The 19,621-nt window shown below is 47.3% G+C and overlaps 1 protein-coding gene across 6 annotated transcripts in view; it reads left to right on the plus strand.

The window, feature by feature from the left end:
• Nucleotides 1-19,621, plus strand: part of C2_1H11orf24 (chromosome 2_1 C11orf24 homolog) — a 300,999-nt gene that overhangs the window by 48,460 nt on the left and 232,918 nt on the right. For all 6 annotated transcript variants that reach the window (XR_015308516.1, XM_086957821.1, XM_086957820.1 and 3 more), the window contains exon 2: nt 4,997-5,088. The gene's annotated coding sequence lies outside the window, so the exon portion shown is untranslated. The remainder of the gene's footprint in view (nt 1-4,996; nt 5,089-19,621) is intronic.

The following is a 19,621-nucleotide window of genomic DNA, read 5'->3' on the forward strand; positions in this document are numbered from 1 at the left end:
GGCGACTGTGTCTCCATTGTCCAGTAGAGTTCGAATGTCGTCTGTTGCTGCGATGAGTGCTGTCTCAGTGCTGTGTTTGGCTCGGAAGCCGGACTGTGAGGGGTCGAGGGATTTGTTGGTTTCGAGGAAGGCAGCGAGCTGGTTGTTGACAGCTTTCTCGATGACTTTGGCCGGGAATGGAAGGAGCGAGATGGGGCGGTAGTTTTTGAGTTTGTGGGGTCAGCTGTAGGTTTTTTCAGAAGGGCGCTGAGTTCGGCGTGTTTCCAGCTTTCCGGGAAGGTGGCAGAGTTGAGGGAGCAGTTGATTCCATCTCGCTACTCCCTTTTCCTGCCAAAGTCATCGAGAAGATCGTCAACAGACAGCTTGCCGCCTTCCTCGAGACGAACGGATCCCTCAACCCCTCGCAGTCCGGTTTCAGAGCCAACCACAGCACCGAGACCGCCCTCATCGCAGCCACTGACGACATCCGAGCCCTGCTCGACAACGGGGAAACAGCGGCACTCATCCTCCTGGACCTCTCTGCAGCGTTCAACACTGTCTGCCACCGCTCCCTAGTCCAACGCCTCAGCAACACCGGCATCCAAGAGAAGGCACTGGAGTGGATCATCTCGTTCCTTGCCGGAAGAACACAGAGTCCGCCTCCCCCCATTTCGATCAGAGGCCACCGAAGTCATCTGCGGCGTCCCGCAAGGATCATCACTCAGCCCCACCCTCTTCAACGTCTACATGAGACTTCTTGCTGCCATCGCACGCCAACACAACCTCAACGTAATCTCCTACGCCGATGACACCCAGCTGATCCTCTCCCTCACCAGAGACCCCGACACCGCCAGAACCAGCCTACACGAAGGGATGAAAGACGTCGCCGAGTGGATGAAGAACAGCCGCCTGAAACTGAACTCCGACAAGATGGAAGTCCTCATCCTGGGACCATCGCCTGCCGCATGGTACGACTCCTGGTGGCCCCCGGCCATGGGCACCGCTCCCAAGCCAACAGACCATGCACGCAACCTGGGCTTCATCCTGGACTCCTCCCTCTCGATGACCAGACAAGTCAACGCCGTCTCCTCATCATGCTTTCACACCCTTCGCATGCTTCGCAAGATCTTCCGATGGATCCCGACCGAAACCAGGAAGACGGTCACCCAGGCCCTCGTCACCAGCCGACTGGACTACGGAAACACCCTCTACGCCCGAACCACAGCCAAGCTACAGAAAAAACTCCAACGCATCCAGAACTCCTCCGCCCGACTCATCCTGGACATCCCCCGACGCAGCCACATCTCCTGCCACCTGAGGGGCCTGCACTGGCTCCCCGTCAACAAGAGGATCACGTTCAGGCTCCTCACCCACGCACACATCTCTCCGCGACCTGGGCCCCAAGTACCTCAACGACCGCCTGACCTTCTACACGCCAACCCGCCAGCTACGGTCTACTAGCCTCGCCCTCTCCGCCGTACCACGCATCCGAAGAGCCACCGCCGGAGGCAGATCCTTCTCCTACCTGGCGGCCAAGACATGGAACTCCCTCCCCATCCACCTTCAGCTGACCCAGGACCACCTCGCCTTCAGGAGACAACTCAAGACCTGGCTGTTCGAGCAGTAGCGGACCCCTTCCCCCAAGCGCCTTGAGACCCTTCCGGGTGAGTAGTGCGCTATACAAGTGTTATGATTGATTGATTGATTGATTCCTCAGTGGAAGTAGCCATGTCACTGGTGATGATGGCGGGCCTGGGGCATTGATGGCAAAGTGTGACATGAAGTCAGTTTTCGACTGCTTCCGGTACATCCAGATGACTTTCAGCTACTAGGAATACAATTTGAAGGACACTGGTACGGGGTTATGGCATTACTGATGGGATGCTCCATATCCTGTGCCATGTTTGAAGACTTCAGCTCTTTTTTGCAGTGGCTGTTTAAATGGTATATGGGCTATCAGCTGGTGACCCACTGCTTGGACGATTTATTTTTCATGGAGGCACCCGGCTTGCGGACTGCTAGGCTCTGCTGGTAAGGTTTAAGGAGCTCATGGGTGACCTATGGGTGCCTTTGGCCTGGAAAAAAAACTGTCGGTCCCCCTATGTTTTCATTTTTCGGCAATAAAATACATTCTGATTAGATAGAAGGGTGGTTGCCCCTAGAGAAATAGGAGAATATGCTAGGGTTGTTAACATGCACATTGGCGAGGGCCAAAGTGAAAGCAAGGGAGGCCCAGGTGCTGTTGGGTCACCTAAAGTTTGATTGCAGGGTGGTCAGGACGGGAAGAAAGTTTTGCAGAGGGTTTGGGCGAGAGATCTTTGGCCTCTCCCTACCTCATCACGATATTGGGTTGTAAGCAGGGGTTAAGGTGGACCTTTGAATGTGGTGTGTTTTCCTGCTGTTTTTCAATGGAATTCCATTGGCGTTACAGGGTGACTTGAGCTGGGACATACAGATATTCTCTGACGCAGCAGGTGGTCTGGGTTTCGGTCTGTATTGGCAGGGCAGATGGTGCGTTGAGTCGTGGCCAGAGCAGTGGACAAAGGAGGGCAGGAGCATTGCCTTCCTGGAATTGTTTCCTCTAGAGTTAGCAGTGACTTTGTGGGGATAGGAGTTGACATACTGGAGGGTGCTCTTCAGAGTGGATAGGTCTGTGAAATAGGTGCTGAATAGACTGTAAGCCAGGGGCGCACACATTCTGAAAATGCTGTGAGTTTTTGTGCAAGATAGTTTGTGTGATGCTATTTCCTTCAGGGCGCAGCATGTGCCAGGTGTGGACAATGACATTGCAGATGCTTTGTCTCGCTCATAGTGGGGCAGATTCAATGGGTTGGCTAAAGATGCCGACAGAGACCCAAAGTCCATGCCATATAAGTTGTGGTCAGTAGGCAACACAGAATGGTACAACTGGAGGTTGGGTCCCTCACGGAGTCGACACTGAGAACAGACAGTTGCGCATGGTTGGAGTTCTTAGCATCTGGAGTGCAGCGCAGGGAGGAGGGTTGGTTGCGGGCCAAGAATGTGATTCAGTTTACGTTGGGCTTGTCCCAGGTTACCATTACAAGAAAATTGGCAGAAGTCATATTTAGGGGGAGATTGCTGTGGAGCAATGCACCATCAGCGGGTGATTTGAGACGCAGGATGCCGGAAGGTTGGGCGTGAGAATGGAGGAGTGTGAGGCAGACCTGGAGGGTGATAACATGAATTTTTGTTTTTAGCAAAGTTATGCGGCAGATGTCGCAGGTATGCAGCGCTATGGCAGAGTATTGCTGGTTTTCAGCCATTATGTTGTGGATGTTCTTAGCGCATTCTCTGTGTCTGAGTTGCTGAGACGCAGAGGGCAGGGGGGTAGTACTGCGGAAGGGTGTTTCACGGCGGGAAGGTAGTTGGGAAATTTTGCTTAGGAGGTCCAAAGTGGACCATGGAGCGCTGGGGAGGAGTGTACCACTACCCAGGACTATGTCCGATTGGGTGGGGTGAGTGATAGGCTACTTGTTGTGGAGTGAACACGAGCATGGTTTTTTTATACAGGTCTGGGGAAAAGGCTATGGTGTTTCAGCTGCTACCTTTGTTGCGTAAAGTGCTTAAGCATTTGGGCTTGCCCTCTACTGAATATGGCACGCATTCTTTCCGCATTGGTGTGGCAACAGAAGCAGGGAGTCAAGGCTGGGCAAGCAAGGATATCATGCGTTTGAGGCGATGGTCATCTGACTTTTACAGGTACTATGTGCGGTAAGTGGGCGATGAGGAAAGTTATGTGGGCCAGAATTTTTTTTAATCCTTACTGCTGTTTTGTTAATTTTCAGTTTCATTGGCTGGTCTGCCTGTTGAGGACATGGCCATTTGGGTGGTGGGCCACTCTTTCATCAAATGGGCGTAGTTTAAAGCTCATCAGAGGGGCTTTGCTGCCAATTTAGGTTTTAATAAGCGTTTGCATTTCTTGGAAAGGGGGCATGTGTTGGAGGGAATTGCGACAGTTCTTGAACAGTATGATCGAGGGAGTTAGGTGCCCGGATGTATGATTATTAACTTATCTAGTGAGCGAGAATGGAATTTTCCTGATAAGGGCCTGTTACAGATTAAGGTGAATTGGGATGGCTGTTTTGGCTTGTGTACAGAGTTTGACCCGAGGAGGGTATGGAGGGGCGTGAGCACGCCCGCCGCGTTTAACAGGGTGCGCAGAAAGGTAAACTGGGAAATGTCCCGTTTTTGCAGGGAAGTTGTATTCAGCTGGATTTGTATTTCGGATATTGAATTTGAAGCCCTGAAGTTTTTCCGGGGTGTACGAGTCCATTTGTGGCACGTCGGGATGGATTTATATTTGTTGGAATTGAGGGAGGTTTTGTCAAGGACACTAAACATTAGGAGATGAGGTGCATGGTAAAAAGGTACTGGGCAGCGGCAGATGAAGTTAGCAAGTTCACTTGTTCAGGGTGGCAGGGACTTGCCATAAGTTTCGCTGGCGTTGCCAGTTGGGGAACCATATGCACAGGGAGGGTAGGTAGGTAGTTCAAGGTCAATTTAGAACGTTTGGTTGCGTAGGGAGGGGATTATAAAGGCAGTCATACGCTGTAGGGGGAAGTATAAAGTCGAAAATCACTAAAGTTAAATGAGATGACTGTGCGCTGGGCTTGTTAGGGTGGAACCATTGGTTAGTTCAATTTGATGTATAGCTAGGTTCTAGTTTTGTAAAGCTGTTTGCCAGGTAAAGTCTGTGATGTGACCCTGTTTCAATAAAGCTGTCTTTTTTTTACACAACAAAGTGGTCAGTTATGTGCTGCTCCCCTCTCTCCCACAGGGAGTTAAGGGGACAGCATTCCAAGAACTGCCATTTTGTTTTGGGCTATTAATATTATTACCAAGTATTATAACAGGTTAAATGCGGCCGACTGCTAACACTTTAGGTTCAGGTGTCGTGGTGGCTGGTGACGGGGAGAGATTTAAGCGTTTTTCCTCACAGGGAGAAGAAAATGTTTTAAAATCCATGTTAACCAGTTAATGCGTATGTTGTCCCTAGGTTGTGGACGAAGAAGCCATATTGAAGCTGACCTGACAGACTACAGCGGTAGTCCAGTACCACTCCGTAAGGAATCAGAATTTCGTCTTAAGGTAAGTTTCACAATGACTTGTTTCCTGTGCTTGGAGTAGACTTTTAGGCATGATGATGTTCAGTAATCGAATATGCCACCTTATTACGCATTCTTTTTCCCCGCAGGCAATTACCATGCGGTTGTTATAACAATGCATACCATTACTCCGCAATGCGTATCAACTACTTGCTCTAAGGAGGGGGGGGGGCGCAGCATGTTGGAATGGTATAATTTACTGTTCCCACTCCAGTATTTGCAACAGTAGGGAAGGTGTTGGATTTTAAATCCAACACCTTCTGACCCCTCCGCAAGTCGTTGTTCAGACTTGCGGAGTAATGGTATGCGTTATTACAACGCGGTCGTTACAACAACCGCATTGTAATTGCCTGCGGGGAAAAGGATTAATGGTAAACAATGTTTACCTAAGTAATCTCTGTCTTGCTGGGGAAAACCTGCAGTGACCGTTGAGTAGTTTGATACAACCTCTGTGAAGCATTGCACATGCTCACTGTGCTTCAGACTCATTGCCTCTCGAGTGGATGTTCATGCTCTAGTCTGGGCTTGCCATACACGAATGTGCACATAGGCACTAATGATGCAGGAGTGGAGCTCTGTGTCCTGTTTGTGTCTCCGCTACCCTCACTGGTTAAATCGTGTGTGTTGCTGAACTTCTAGTGCCGTTCATTACTGCTTGCTGTTCTCAGCAGACAGGTCTGGCTTTGCATTCCCACCAGCATAAGAGTATCACTGAGCGGCAGAGAATCTTTAATCCCACTGGCACTGAAGGGTAGCTCCACTGTTCACCTTGCATGACATTGATTTTGACGAGAGGCTCAGGGCTGTGTCGGAGCCATGAACCTCTGCAACGCTCTCCTGTGGCATTAATCAAGTAGGTAAAGGATGGGCTATTCTCCACCTAAAGATATATTGGCTTATGAAAAGGACCTGCACTTTAACAGTGGCCCTCTTTCCTTTCCTTCCAGGATCTGCCTTTTCCGGATTAATTAGTTTCGTTTACTACTAGCAGTATTCTAACTACAGTTAGAATGGGATGTTTGCCTTTATCTGATCATCCCTGTTAGTAATGTTATACATTTTGTGATATAAAGAGGGTGCATTTGATCATTAATACTTATATTGCAAAACTAGGCCTCCATAGGTGAAAGACTGCTTTATAACTACTAACACATTAATAAAGCAATCATCCTCCTATTGACATGTGTACCAGGAACGTAGTTATTCCAGTCCCCAGTAGATTCAGTCTTCAGAGATTTGGAACTGGCTTAGGAGTCAGTTCTATAAGTCTTTATTGAAAAGGCTGCAGCGGATGAGCTTCTTAATTGAAACGGCTATCAATCTGCAGTAATGTGGCATATTTAGTTTGAATATTGATCAAATTGTTTGGTGGGTTGTGTAAATTTGGGTAGTCAAAACTTTATTTTTTAAGAGGATACATTTCTGATTTCACATTTCTAAATGCCTTTGTATCGCCATACCAAATGTAAGTATCTCGTCTCTACTTTGTCTGGAGCTTGGTCTAATTGTGGAAATATTTTGTACCTATGATGCCTGGTCTCACCCCAAACGATAGAATCTAATGCGAGAAACGTATTCTTTTTAGTTATTGTTGCAAAATTGCAATTGTAAAGTGGGTAGTGGTTTGCATGAACATGATTTTGGCCAATCTAGTAATGTTGGGTGGGTATTAGAAACTCTGAGCATAAACTGTGATTTTTCTTTTAGTCTGCTCAGCCACTAAAATTAAAAGTATTATAGTGTTGGGCAAAAAACTGGATTTTCTGTTTTTAGGTCTTGCCTAGGCAGCAAGTGCACTGTCTCTTCGAGACATGCTGTATTCAGATATGGACCTGAAGCTCTGCCCATTTTCCATCCATCTTTTCAATTGCCTAAATGGTTGCTTTGTATTTGTGAATAGGCTTAGTTTTTCACTCCTTAGTACCACCTTTTCTGCTTTTGTAACCTCCCATGAGGATGGACCCTTTTACTTGTGTTGGCACACTTTTTGCTTCCCAGCTAACACGCACAGCATTTGTTTCCTGTTCATCATCAGAGACGTTTGAAGGGCGCCTGTTCTGTTCCTACACTTCCCTCCTACCCCCACCCTGCTTGTTTTTTGCTAATTTTAAACCTATTTTATCAGTGCTGCACCCGTTTCACGAGCCCTGTGCTGGTTTTACTTACATTGTTGTGTAAGTTTTAATATTTGTGAGCATACTTTATCAGCGATGCACCCGTTTCATGAGCGCTGGTTTCGCTATCATTGTTGTGTATTTACCGGCTCCTCCGTCCCACTTTCTCAGCTCTCCCTTCCCCTCCCAATCAGTCAGCAGGCTCCAGGCTGGCCTGCCTGACAGCATAGCTGTGGAGCCAGGTGGACAAGAGGGAGGGTTGTGCTGCAGGCTGCCTCCGAGCAGGGGCCACTGCTGTCTGTGCCTGCTCCTCCTGCTGAGAACTGCTGGTATGAGCTCTTTCTGTCAGGTGGCACCTGTTTGACGAGTGCCACACTGTTTTTTCTTTCATTCTCGTGTCTTTTTCCCCCCTCGCACCTCCACCCCACATTCGCTACTCTCCCTCCTCCTCCGTTCCAGTCAGTCACAGGGCTTCAGCTTGCACCTGTTTCACAGTGGAGCCAGGTGGACAGAGATGGAGGGCTGTGCTACTAATTTACAATGCCCTCACCATAATGCTGAAGAGCTGGCGGCAACACATCTACTAGCCTATGGATCTCCAACATTATCCTTTAGACATGCTCATAGTCTTCCTGAAAGGGATGAAAGCATTTTTTTTTTTTAAAAAGCATCCAACTTAACTTTTTTCTGAAACATTGTTAGATTGGTATGGTTTTTACATTCTTCAGCACTCTGTCCACTTTTGGCAAGGTCTGCTCGGAAAAAAAAAGTAATAATAATAAAAAAATAATTCCACACTGATGTTGATGTAGAATTGGGTAACACGAATTAGGGTTTTTTTCTTAGAAAGACCATTTAAGTGTTGCATGGATCAATTAAACTTAAATGGCCAAATATAGTCCTCAAGTAGATGGTTAATCTAAAGGGTAAAAGTCTGTTACAGTCAGTGATGCACCACAGGCTAGAAGAAAAAAAAGAAACCGAAAGTATGGTGAAAAGGAAAGAGAAGTTTTTTTTATCGAATATTTCCTTACCAGCAGTTTTATGTCGAGCCAGGGTAGCGCATGCTCTGCTCTGCGAGGGATGCTGTACTCGGGTGTGAACTTGGAGCTCCGCCTATCTTTTCAATTGGCTCATGTTGCTGTCTTTTCTAAATGGTTACTTCTGATTCATTAATAGTCTGGATAGTCCTTCTTAGTAACTCCTTGTCTGCGTTTGTAACCTTCCAAAAGGACTGGACCCTTTTACTTGTGTGGTTACACAGTATGTTTAGTTAGTCTGTGAGAACTATTTTCTTTCATTATTTTGTCCTAGTCCAGACACGACATGCTTTCCTACAACTGTTGCGCACCTTTCTTTCTTTATATTTCCAGCACGGTCCGTTTTTAATAGAGTGGCTATGCGCCTTTCTTTATTTATTGTTCCACGTGGTCCCGCTTTGAATAGAGCAGCCACACTCCTTGATTTATGAAATGTTTTCTATTTTTATAAAGCGCCCCATGCATCGCTTTCACTTTAATATCAGCCAGGCACCTTTCTTTACATGAGCCGCAGCTAAAGAAATGGGTGTGGCCGACATGAAAGTGAAAGCTCGGCATGGGGCGATTTTACTGAAAAAATATTTTGTATGTTTGTAAAAGCACCCCATGCTGCGTTTTCACATTAATGTCTTCATCCGCAGCTCGTCTAAGGAAAGGGGCGGGGCCGACATTGAAGTGAAAGCGCTGCATGGGCGCTCTGACAAACAAGCATTTGCAATGCAATATGTCTTGCATTTAGGAGAGTTTTGTAAATGCGAGACTTATTGAATTGCAAATACTTGTTGCTGCCTGTTTCTAGGGTGCTCGTGTCATCTGGTCTGTGGTTGTTCATTTACCCATTTCCCCTATGCCGCACTGCCTACCAGATGGTCACACCAGACGTGCATCGAGTGCTTATCCAAGCAATAAGTGTGCGGGGGTGAGAGGTGCTATATTTGCGATTTGGGCTCTTTCACTGCCAAAACTGATCAATCAATCAATTTTATTTTTTTCTGAGGCTTTGTACTTGCACATTTTTCTCATGTGGTGGGGGCGTGCAGTCAAAGCTCAGGACAGATTTGGGTTCAGCCTCCTGCTCTCTTACACCAGGCCATGCGTTCACTCCCTCGAAAGTCGTTGCTGTCCTTCATTGCAAAAGACAGTAATGTTGTCGCAAGTGTCCCTTTATAAGTGCCCCTACCTCTTAAATTGACCATCCCTTCTTCCTAGATTGCAGTTGCGCCTTTTTGAACACAGTCGCCACAATATTGTCAGAAGAAAATTTGCTTGGATTCCCTCATTCACACAAAAGTTAAAGAATGACAGTTCTTTCCTTTAGTCACTGTCTTTCCCTCTAGTCACGGTCTTTCCCTCTGAGGGAGACAGTAACCTTGTGTGTCAAATGTTTCCAGAGAGGGATCCGAGCATGTCAGTTACTAGGCTTCAGTCGTTCCAGTTTGAGCCTTCTACAGCTGGCATTATCTGTCCAGTTATTGTTGGACCCCAAACTGAGCCTCAAGTATGCCCCTTTAGCGCTTCACCCTCCGAACGTTAGCATGTCTCAAAACTCAGAACTCTGCATAGACAATAATACTCAGACTGTTTTTTGAGGTTTTAACGAGTAATACTCAGTATTCAAAACTTAGTTAAAAAGCGTTTTTTAAAATTATTATTGATTTAAGAGTTTTTCATAGACCAACATGTGTTTCACGCCAACATGTCGCTTCATCAGGGCCAAAAGATATTTACTTTGTAAATGTTGTAGGTAAACTACAGCATTCATAGAAACAAATTGCATAACCGTTAAGGAAATTCAGATCTTAGGGAGAAAGAGCACAACAAAAAAGGAAAAATACAAACAATCGGTAAAATAATCGATGTAGCATAAAAAAAAACTGAATTTTCACAGAGCAAAATTTGAACAAAAAACGCTACAAACAGCTAAGTAACCCAGAAAACTTTAGTGAAAAAACACAATAGAGCTCGGAAAAGAGACATTATTTAACCTACTGTGTTCCGAGAGTGGTGTTAGTGACGCATTTTATGAACAACAGTAACTCTCCAAGTGCATTAAAGGATAAGTGATAATGGACCCAAGTGCAGTGTGCAAGAAAGGGCTAGGCCACACAACACTCAAAGGTTGCATTTCATAGCACAGTGTATGCGACTGTTATTTTCAAGAAGTGGTCACCAGGGGTGTTAAATGTCGTTAAAGATGACGCCAAGGTTCCGTGCGTGGTCCGTCGGGATGGGTGCTTTTCCAAGGGCCTCTGGCCACCAAGAGTCATGCCAGCCGGAGGGGGAGGTACCTAAGATGAGGACTTCTGTTTTGTCTGATTCAGTTTCAGACGGCTGTGCTTCATCCACTCGGCTACTTCTTTCATTGCTTCATGTAGGTTGGTTTTGGCGGTGTTAGGGTCTTTGGTGAGTGAGAGGATCAGTTGAGTGTCATCAGCGTAGGAGATGATGTTGAGGTTGTGTTGGCCGCGAGGGGGCTCATGTATACGTTGAAGAGGGTGGGGCTGAGTGAAGATCCTTGTGGCACGCCGCAAATGACTTCAGTGGCCTCTGACTTGAATGGTGGGAGGCGGACTCTCTGAGTTCTTCCGGCAAGGAACGAGGTGATCCATTCCAGTGCTTTTCCTTGGATTCCGATATTTCTGAGGCGTTGTAACAGGGTGCTATGACAGACTGTGTCGAAGGCTGCGGAGAGGTCGAGGAGGATGAGGGCGACTGTGTCTCCATTGTCCAGTAGAGTTCGAATGTCGTCTGTTGCTGCTATGAGTGCGGTCTCAGTGCTGTGTTTGGCTCGGAAGCCGGACTGTGAGGAGTCGAGGGATTTGTTGGTTTCGAGGAAGGCGGCGAGCTGGTTGTTAACAGCTTTCTCAATGACTTTGGCCGGGAATGGAAGGAGTGAGATGGGGCGGTAGTTTTTGAGTTCGGTGGGGTCAGCTGTGGGTTTTTTCAGAAGGGCGCTGAGTTCGGCGTGTTTCCAGCTTTCCGGGAAGGTGGTGGAGTTGAGGGAGCAGTTGATGACGTCTCGGAGGTGTGGTGCTATGATTGAGGCTGCTTTGTTGAAGATGTGGTGAGGGCATGGGTCTGTGGGGGATCCTGAGTGGATGGAGTTCATCAGGCGGATGGTGTCCTCAGTGGAGATTGGGTTCCAGTCATTAAGGATGTTCAAGGGGAGTGAAGGTACCGCAGAAGGTTGGGTGGGTTGGTCTCTGGGTTGGTTGTCGAAGCTGTTGTGGATGTCTGCGATTTTGTCGTGGAAGAACGAAGCTAGGGAGTCGCAAAGGGTTTGAGAGGGAGTGATGTCGTTGGAGTTGGCAGTGGCGTTGGTAAACTCTTTGATGATGTTGAATAATTCCTTGCTTTTGTGGGCGTTGTTGTCTAGTCGGTCTTTGAATGCAGCTTTCTTGGCAGTCCGGATCAGTTGGTGGTGTATGCGGGTGGCGTTTTTGAAGGCGTCCCTGGTGCTGGTGTTTGGGTCTTTTTTCCAGGCCTTCTCAAGAGAGCGACAGAGTTTCTTGGATTTCTTAAGCTCATCGTTGAACTAGGGGGCGTTTTTGCTGCCTAGTTTGATTTGACGTTTTTTCAAAGGTGCTAGGTTGTCGGCGCTGTTGGTTAGCCATTGAGTGAGGTTAATGGCTGCTTGGTTGAGGTTCGAAGAGTGGGCAGGGGGGTTTTGAAGAAGCGATGAGGAGATCTGGTCGATGGTGATTTTGTTCCAGTTTCTTCGCAGAGTAGGTTGAGGATGGTTGTGGGTTGTGGTCTTTTTGTAGACAAAGTGAACGCAGCTGTGGTCCGTCCATTGGAGAACTGTGGTGTGTCTGAAGGAGATATGTTTGCTGGAGGTGAAGATAGGGTCGAGTGTGTGACCTGCGTAGTGAGTGGGGGTATTAACAAGTTGTTTGAGACCGAGGTTAGCGAGATTGTCCAGAAGGGTGGTGGCGTTGCTGTCGTTGCTCTTTTCCAGGTGAAAATTGAGGTCTCCCAATAGAATGTAGTCCTCGGAGGGGAGGGCGTGTGGGGTGATAAAGTCAGTGATGTCTTCACTGAATTGTGCACGGGGTCCTGGTGGCCTGTAGAGGAGGGTGCCTCTGAGTGTGGTCTTGGGGTCGGTGTGGATCTGGAAGTGAAGGTGTTCGGCGCTAGCGAGGTTGACGTCTGAGCTGGTTGAGATGCGGATGGAATTCTTATGGACGATAGCGATGCCTCCTCCTGTTTGGTAGGTGCGGTCTTTTCGGATGATCTTGTAGCCTTCCAGGATGGCAATGGTGATGTCTGGGGCTGAGGAGGCGTTCATCCATGTTTCTGTTAGGAAGGCGACGTCCTGAGAGATGGTGTCTAGTAGATTCCAAAGGTCGATGGCATATCTGTGGACCGAGCGGGTGTTGAGCAGGATGCATTTTAGGTGGTTGGTGTCAGATCTCTGTTTGGTGTTAGTGGATGAGGAGTTGGTCTTGGTGCCGTCATACTTGCAGGAGTTACATGTGAAGGGTCCATGGGTGTGTCCAGGAGCGGCTTGGGCGCAGTTGGGGAGTCGGCCGGGGTTTAGGACTAAGAGGGTGGAGGCGTCGTATGTAATGCGGGTGGGGTGGGTGGTACGGGGGCCAGGGGGTCTGGCGCTGGGCGCGGGCTTGGCGTGGACGGGCGTAGACGGGCTTTCCTTTCGCGCACCTTCGGCGCAACTGGGGCACGACCGCTGCACGTGAACGCTGCGCGTAGAGACATCAGTCATATGTGGATAGTGGAGGGGGAGGGGCGAGGGAGGGTCAGCTGGGAGGCGGGAGCGGGGCGGAGCTACGGGCCGGGAGGCACCGTCACAAGATGGCGGCAAAAACAAACGAAAACACGGGGCGAATGCGTGTCAGCAAGCAGGCAGGGATCCACACAGCAACCAAAGCGGAGCTCTAATTAAATTAAGATTAAAGCGCTCCTACAATAAGCCAGCACGAACACCCAACAGAGATTCGGCTCACAAACAGTGTGAAAGCACGATCAGAGCATCAAAGACCCAGGCACCTATTTCAACGCGCTGCGAGTATGCAGTAAGCGCTACGCTTATAGGTATGCACAGTATAGTCAGATGCTACATTATTGTAGACGGGAGTTTCTTGACGAACTGTTATTTGGGTTTCAAGAGGCACAAGTTCCATGGCTTTGTTGCATAGTCCTTCTTTTCTCACTGCAGATTCTTCAAAGGTGATGAGTCTTTCAGTTTGAACCTCTTGGATGGTAGTAAGATTTGGTTGTCTGCTACATCTCTGGAGTCCACTGGGCCTACTACTTATCATCGGCCACATAATGTGGTTTTACCAGGTCAATTGATACAGACCGGTTCTCCTTTCTTCCAGCAAGAGGCGGCAGTAACACTGTTCTTGATCTGTGGACTTCTAGTACAGGTACTGGTTTTCTATAAGAAGGCCCAAATTCCTTCTTATCCGCTATTTTCTCTCTGACCAGATCCCCAATCTTTGGAATCCAGACTGGTCTTGCTGGGACAGGTTGTTTTTCTTCAGTGGTCGTGGGCTTCTGTATGGTGTTGCTTCGACTTCTTCTTGTCTCATTTAAGTCCTGTAAAACAGCCAAACGTTCTTTGATATCAAATGGTTTTTGTTCTACCACTGAAGTATGACGATCGAGGTCTTCAACCATCATTCTAGTACGAAAAAGGATTTCATATGGAGTGATTCCACCCAGAGAATTTCTTGGCAGGTTATTAAGACTACATTGGACACTTATTAGATGTTTAACCCACCCGTCACCCGAACCGAATACCCTAGCTGTTATAGATTGCTTTGTCACGTTTTTTTCTTTCCACAACCGAATTTCCCGCAGGATGGAATGGACTTGAGTACAGCAAAGCAACGCCCAAGCTGGCCATTGCCTCCTTGTAAGCCCGAGAGCTAAAAGCAGGACCCTGGTCAGAATGTAGCGTGCCGATTGCGTATGTGCCTATAAAGACTCGCAAATCTTTTATAACAGTTCGGGCGTCAGCCGAGCGCTGAGGCCACATCCAAATTGATCTAGTCCTAATTTTTGTGGGACCGCTTTTGTCCATGGGGACATCAAAGCGTGGATAGTCTAATGCTATCTAACAATGGTGTCTGTACTGGGCTGGCTACACTATAGTCAGGAATCTGGTGGCGCTCCAAGCTGTTACCTCTGTAGCAGACATCGCAATTAATACCACATTCATAAATGTGGGCGCTCATCCCTGGCAACCATTACATCTCTTGCAATTCTAATAGAGATTTTGAGATCCCTTGATGTATCAGACCCTCTCCCATATGTGCTTCTTGAATTAAAGCACCTCTCTGATTCCTGTTTGGGATTACTCTATCCCCCACTCCAGGGATTAGAGCAAAAGGAATGAGTTGGCATCAATTATGTATGTATATTCGAGTGGATAGTTTAGAGGTAACGCAGCTCCGCAGCCTTTGCTTGTGGCATTGACAGCGAGCATGGTTTCACCATCTATTTTTGTTTTTGAACGAGTGATTGCAGCTACGGAAGCCATTTGCACAGCTGCCTTCACGGCTTTATCAGCCAATGAATCCCCTTCAACGTGAACGCTGATGACTCAGTGTATGGATCACGTGAGTCTTTTTTAGTTCTTTCTGTAAAAGAACTACTTGTTCCCAAAGCATTTTATGCTTGATTGTGCCACCTTTTGCGTCTTTAAAACCATTTTGAACCCAGTTCTGCAGGTATTCATTGTAAGACTGGACGTAGTAATACGAATCGCTCACAATGAGTGTGTGGAATTCGCGATCGGTATTTTCAAGCGCCATCTTGAAAGCCTGTAGTTCAGCTCGCTGAGCTGTACAGTCTCCGAGAGATTGAGGTTTTGTGACTGTAGGTCTGAATTTACCATAGCGCCAGCGACCTTTAACAATCGCACACGCAGCACTATAAGCTTGTTTACCCCCAATAGCGGGTTGTGCTGATCCGTCTGTATATATTATACATCCGTAATGTTCTAGAGGCAGAATTTCAGTGGGCAGAGGACATTCTTTGTATTGGAGAAATTCTTGTGTCTTCAAGTGAGGGTCAAAAACGTATTCAACGTCTGTTGCAGCAAGAGAATTAACCCATTGTGTCCATCTCTGATGTAGAATTTTTGCATTTGGAATGCTTGCTTTTGTCACTGCCTCCAAGGCAGGTACAGGAGTAACGACTTTAATGCGTTTACCCTGTGCGAGTGTTCTCTCTTTTGCTACAGCAGTTTGAACCGCTGTCAGAATTTTTTCTGTTGAAGTGAATTTTATTTCAGCTTGTGTGTACAAGTGTGATTTGTAAGCTATGGGTACCTTTTCACCTTCATTAAAGGTTAGGTATGTGAATCAGCATTTCCCTGGGATGATTTGGATTACAAGGTTGCGTTCATTTACGCGTGTCTGTAAATGTGTTGTTGCCAACATGTCTGTTTGCACTGAATGCAAAATTTCAGTGTGTTTTTGAGTCCAATTAGTAGGTTTGAAATCAGGTTTGATTCATTTGTAGAGAAGTTTAACCTTTTCTGCGTAATTTAGAACGTAAGTTATTCGGGAATCCTAGAACTGACTGCAAGTTTTTCAGCGTTTTTGGAGGTTGGAGCTGCCCACATATTTCTAGAAACTTTGCTGCCAGGCTTTTGCCTTCACTTTAAAGTTTGTATCCCAAGAATAGGACGTTGAGGTGGGCAATTCTTGCTTTTTTTAAAGTTGAATATATACCCTTCAGAGGCGAATCCAAGTATTATGGAGTTCACCCTGGTCAAGTGCCTGTCCAAGTCATCATCTGTAAGATAGATGTTATCGCCATAAGATAATGCCTCCTCATCGTACATTTGTAGTAACTCTGTTACTCTGGCTGAAAATAACGCCGGACTGTTCTTGAATCCCTGGGGGAGCCGACAAAAGTGTTGTTTTGTACCCATTATTGAGAAAGCGGTCAAGTACCTGCTTTCAGGTGCAATGTTTTGGCAGAAGAAACCGTTTGAAATGTCTAATGTCATTTGTATTTTTTGCGCACAATGTTGTTTATCAGTGCTTCACTGTGTGCATTTTGTACTGCAAAGGTTTTGCAACAGGAATTCAAATGTCTGTAGTCCAAAACCAGACGATATGTATTGTCTGGTTTGGAGATGGGAAACAAAGGATTGTTCATGGACGAGGTGCATGTTTCAATCACCCCTTGGTATTCAAGTTGATCTAGGATCTTCCTGACTTGCTTTTTAGATTCTTGTTTAACTGGATACTGCTTCTGAGCAGTTGGTTGATTTTTTTTTTTAACTGGATCTTGTGGTGAGGTGAATCCTCATCCCATCCCACATGATTTTTTATATAACGCTGGAGCCTGGGCCACAGCCCATTTTCTGGCATAGGTGTATTTTTTATGAATAGGAATATGTTTTGAGAAGGCTGGCATACTGATCTCTTCGCCATGGGGGCCCTCCCTGACAAATTCAGGTGGCCAGTCTTTTTCAGCCAGAAGGATGTCATAACCCTTAGATAGTTTTTCCCAAAAGAGTGCTTTTATTTTCCTAGTTATATCCCCCTCTATTTGGAGTGTTACTTTGTATAACTTACGTGGTACACTAACCCTGGTATCCGCAGTTCCAACCTGAATGCATTCATTCAGGTCCACTGTCTCCAGATGATCCTTCAGGATCTTGCGAGCTATGGTAACCTCTGCTGTGCTGTCCAGCATTGTCTGGGCCCATTCCCCGTTCTTGAGTTATGTCCTCAAGATCCTCGGCATATCTGATTTTAAGGCTTGCTACCTTCTTTTTGGTGAATTGAGTTTTCTTATTTTTCGGAACGTGTTGATCGTCTTTGGACTTCACGCGTTCTTCCTTGTGTTCTGATCGTCCTCTTCTTTCTGATTTCTGCAAGGAAGTCTGAAAGGTACCAGAGGAACGTGTATCGGTATCTTGATATCTATCAGGCTTTCTCAAGTTATCCCTGTTTCTGAGGTTGTACCTCTTTTCAGAGGGCTCCTTTTGAGGAGATCTACCTCTTGATTGAGAGCGCTTCTCTTTAGGAAGTGTCTGTCTAGTATTTTCCCAGTTCTTTTTAGGAGTAGTGAGAGTGTTTTTAATAAAAACTTTTTCAGGATTTTCTGTTCAGGTTTTACTGGTTTCCCTCCCAAACTATGCCTTCCTAGTTCTTCATAGGATTTTCTATTATTCCGGCCAGTTCATACGGTTGCTCAGTTATATCAATTTCTTTTAGTTTTTGGCGGATTGCCTCTGATGCTGCTTCACCTTTTAATATTAGCTAATATTATAGCTGAGACCTGTTTGAAATCATTCAGTAACTTCATACCGAGATTTAAAGTCGGCTCTGCCCTGTATTAATTTTGAATCTGTTTCAGGACGTCTGGTATCACTGCCATAGACTGTATACTATGTGTTTTTGTGTAGATTGCAGCAAAGACTGTACCCCAAGTGTCACAGTCCTCTAGATGCGGTGCGATCCCCATTGGTAAACAGATTGTTAGAATCCTATGTTTCTCATGAGGTGTACTATCGGGAAATGCTGCCTCAATTTGAGTAATTTTTTGAGCTAACCAGAACGGAATGTGTTCCCTTTTTGTGGGTGATTTACCGATGACTGATTGTATAATCTGTGGTGTAGTTGTGTTTGTGTTCCCCTGATGAGGGGTGTGCTGTGAAATCCTTATAGCAGGTTGGACTGTTAGCATCCGCATGACATATTGTACTAACTGTCTTTGGATTTTTTTTTCCAAAACCGTATTTATTGAGAGTTCAAGCAAGTATCAATACAGCTCTCCACAGTCAGGAGGAGACTGTCAACAGTATGCAGGTAATGGCATGACAGTGAACCCAGATTTTTAGGAAACAAACCCCATCCCACCCCTGTCCCCCCAACCCCAAAAATACCCTTCAACACCCTTCCCCAACTACCCACCCCTTATCCCACCCTAGCCCAGTGCATGTGATCACAGAGTAGCAACATTAGATGGAAAGCAATGGAGGCGTCGGCCAACAACCTAAGGTACAGGGTCCACATCAGGAGGCAGCACATCATCAATGTCAATCGGGGGGTCAAGAGTAAGCCCCCTGTAGTCCGCCCACCGTTTCCAAATTTTGTAATGCTTTCGGGGACACCCCCTGGCTTCAAAGACAGGCAGTTCCAGCCCCATGAGAAAGTCCAATCCCGCCTTCCACGCGCCGAGTGGGGGGGCGCGTTCACTTTTCCAGGCCTGAGCCAGATCTCGCTTGGCCACCACTAGCCCCAACAGCAAAAGATGTCGCTTGTAGATGTTGCCCCCAACGTTCTCCAGGACATGAAGAAGGCCCAATCTAGGGGTACAGGGAAGGTCCCACCCCAACACTTCCGACAGGCAGTCCCAGACCCCAGCCCAGAATCTGGTCAAACTCCCACAAGACCACACTGTATGGAAGAGCGTCCCCCTTTCAGTACCACACCTCAGGCACTCCGGAGCGGCTATAAGGCCCGCCCGCCACAATCGTTCTCTAGTATAATATGCCCTGTGAAGGTATTTGAATTGAATAAATCTAAGACGGACGGCTATAGCTGCCCCACGGGGGGATTCAAGGGCCTTACGCCAGTCATCCTCATCCAAGGGGCCAACATCATTCTCCCAGGAGGCCTTCAATGTTAAGTGGGAAGGAGAGCAGTGCGTAACCAGGGAGCGGTATATCTGAGAGATCTTCTTGTCGCCCAGGTCCCCCATAAAGAGTTTCGCTTCAATGGGACTAAAGTCGGGGAGTTGATCAAAGCCCACCAGGCTAGGGCCGAGGGCATGGCGGAACTGGAGGTACCGGAAGAATTGGGACTTAGGCATATTAAATTCGGAGCTAAGGTCCTGAAAGGACAGGGACGCCAGCGCCGGAAGCAAACCATTATGCCATAACGGAGTCTCGGCGGTCAGTCTGCCCCACCAACCCATACGGTGCAAAGCTTGCCGCCAGATCGCGAAGACTACCTGAGTGACCCTCAGCAGCGTCTTCCTCCGTCTGGCCGAGTATAGTAAGGTGTGGAGAGTGGCACCCCCCATCAGAGTGTTCCAAAGCATAAGCCGGATCGCTACGGTCTCCATACCACCACTCGTTGAGCACTAGGAGGGGGGAGGCCTGGTAATAGGACAGAAGATCCGTGGACGCCAAGCCGCCGCAGTATGTAGAGAGAAAGCACGTACGCAGTGCCACCCTGGAGGCACCTCCGGCCCACAAAAACCGGCCCAGCACTGAGTTGACACGTCGGAACCACTGCGGGTCTATTCTATATGGATGATTCTGCAGTTGATAGAGAAGCCGTGGCAGGGCTACCATCTTGAATATGGCCGATCGGCCATAGATATTGAGGGGCATGCGCGTCCAAGTCTTGACGTCCATCTGAACCCT

Source organism: Lissotriton vulgaris, chromosome 2_1 (genome assembly GCF_964263255.1).
Source record: "Lissotriton vulgaris chromosome 2_1, aLisVul1.2, whole genome shotgun sequence".
Lineage (NCBI taxonomy): Eukaryota > Metazoa > Chordata > Amphibia > Caudata > Salamandridae > Lissotriton > Lissotriton vulgaris.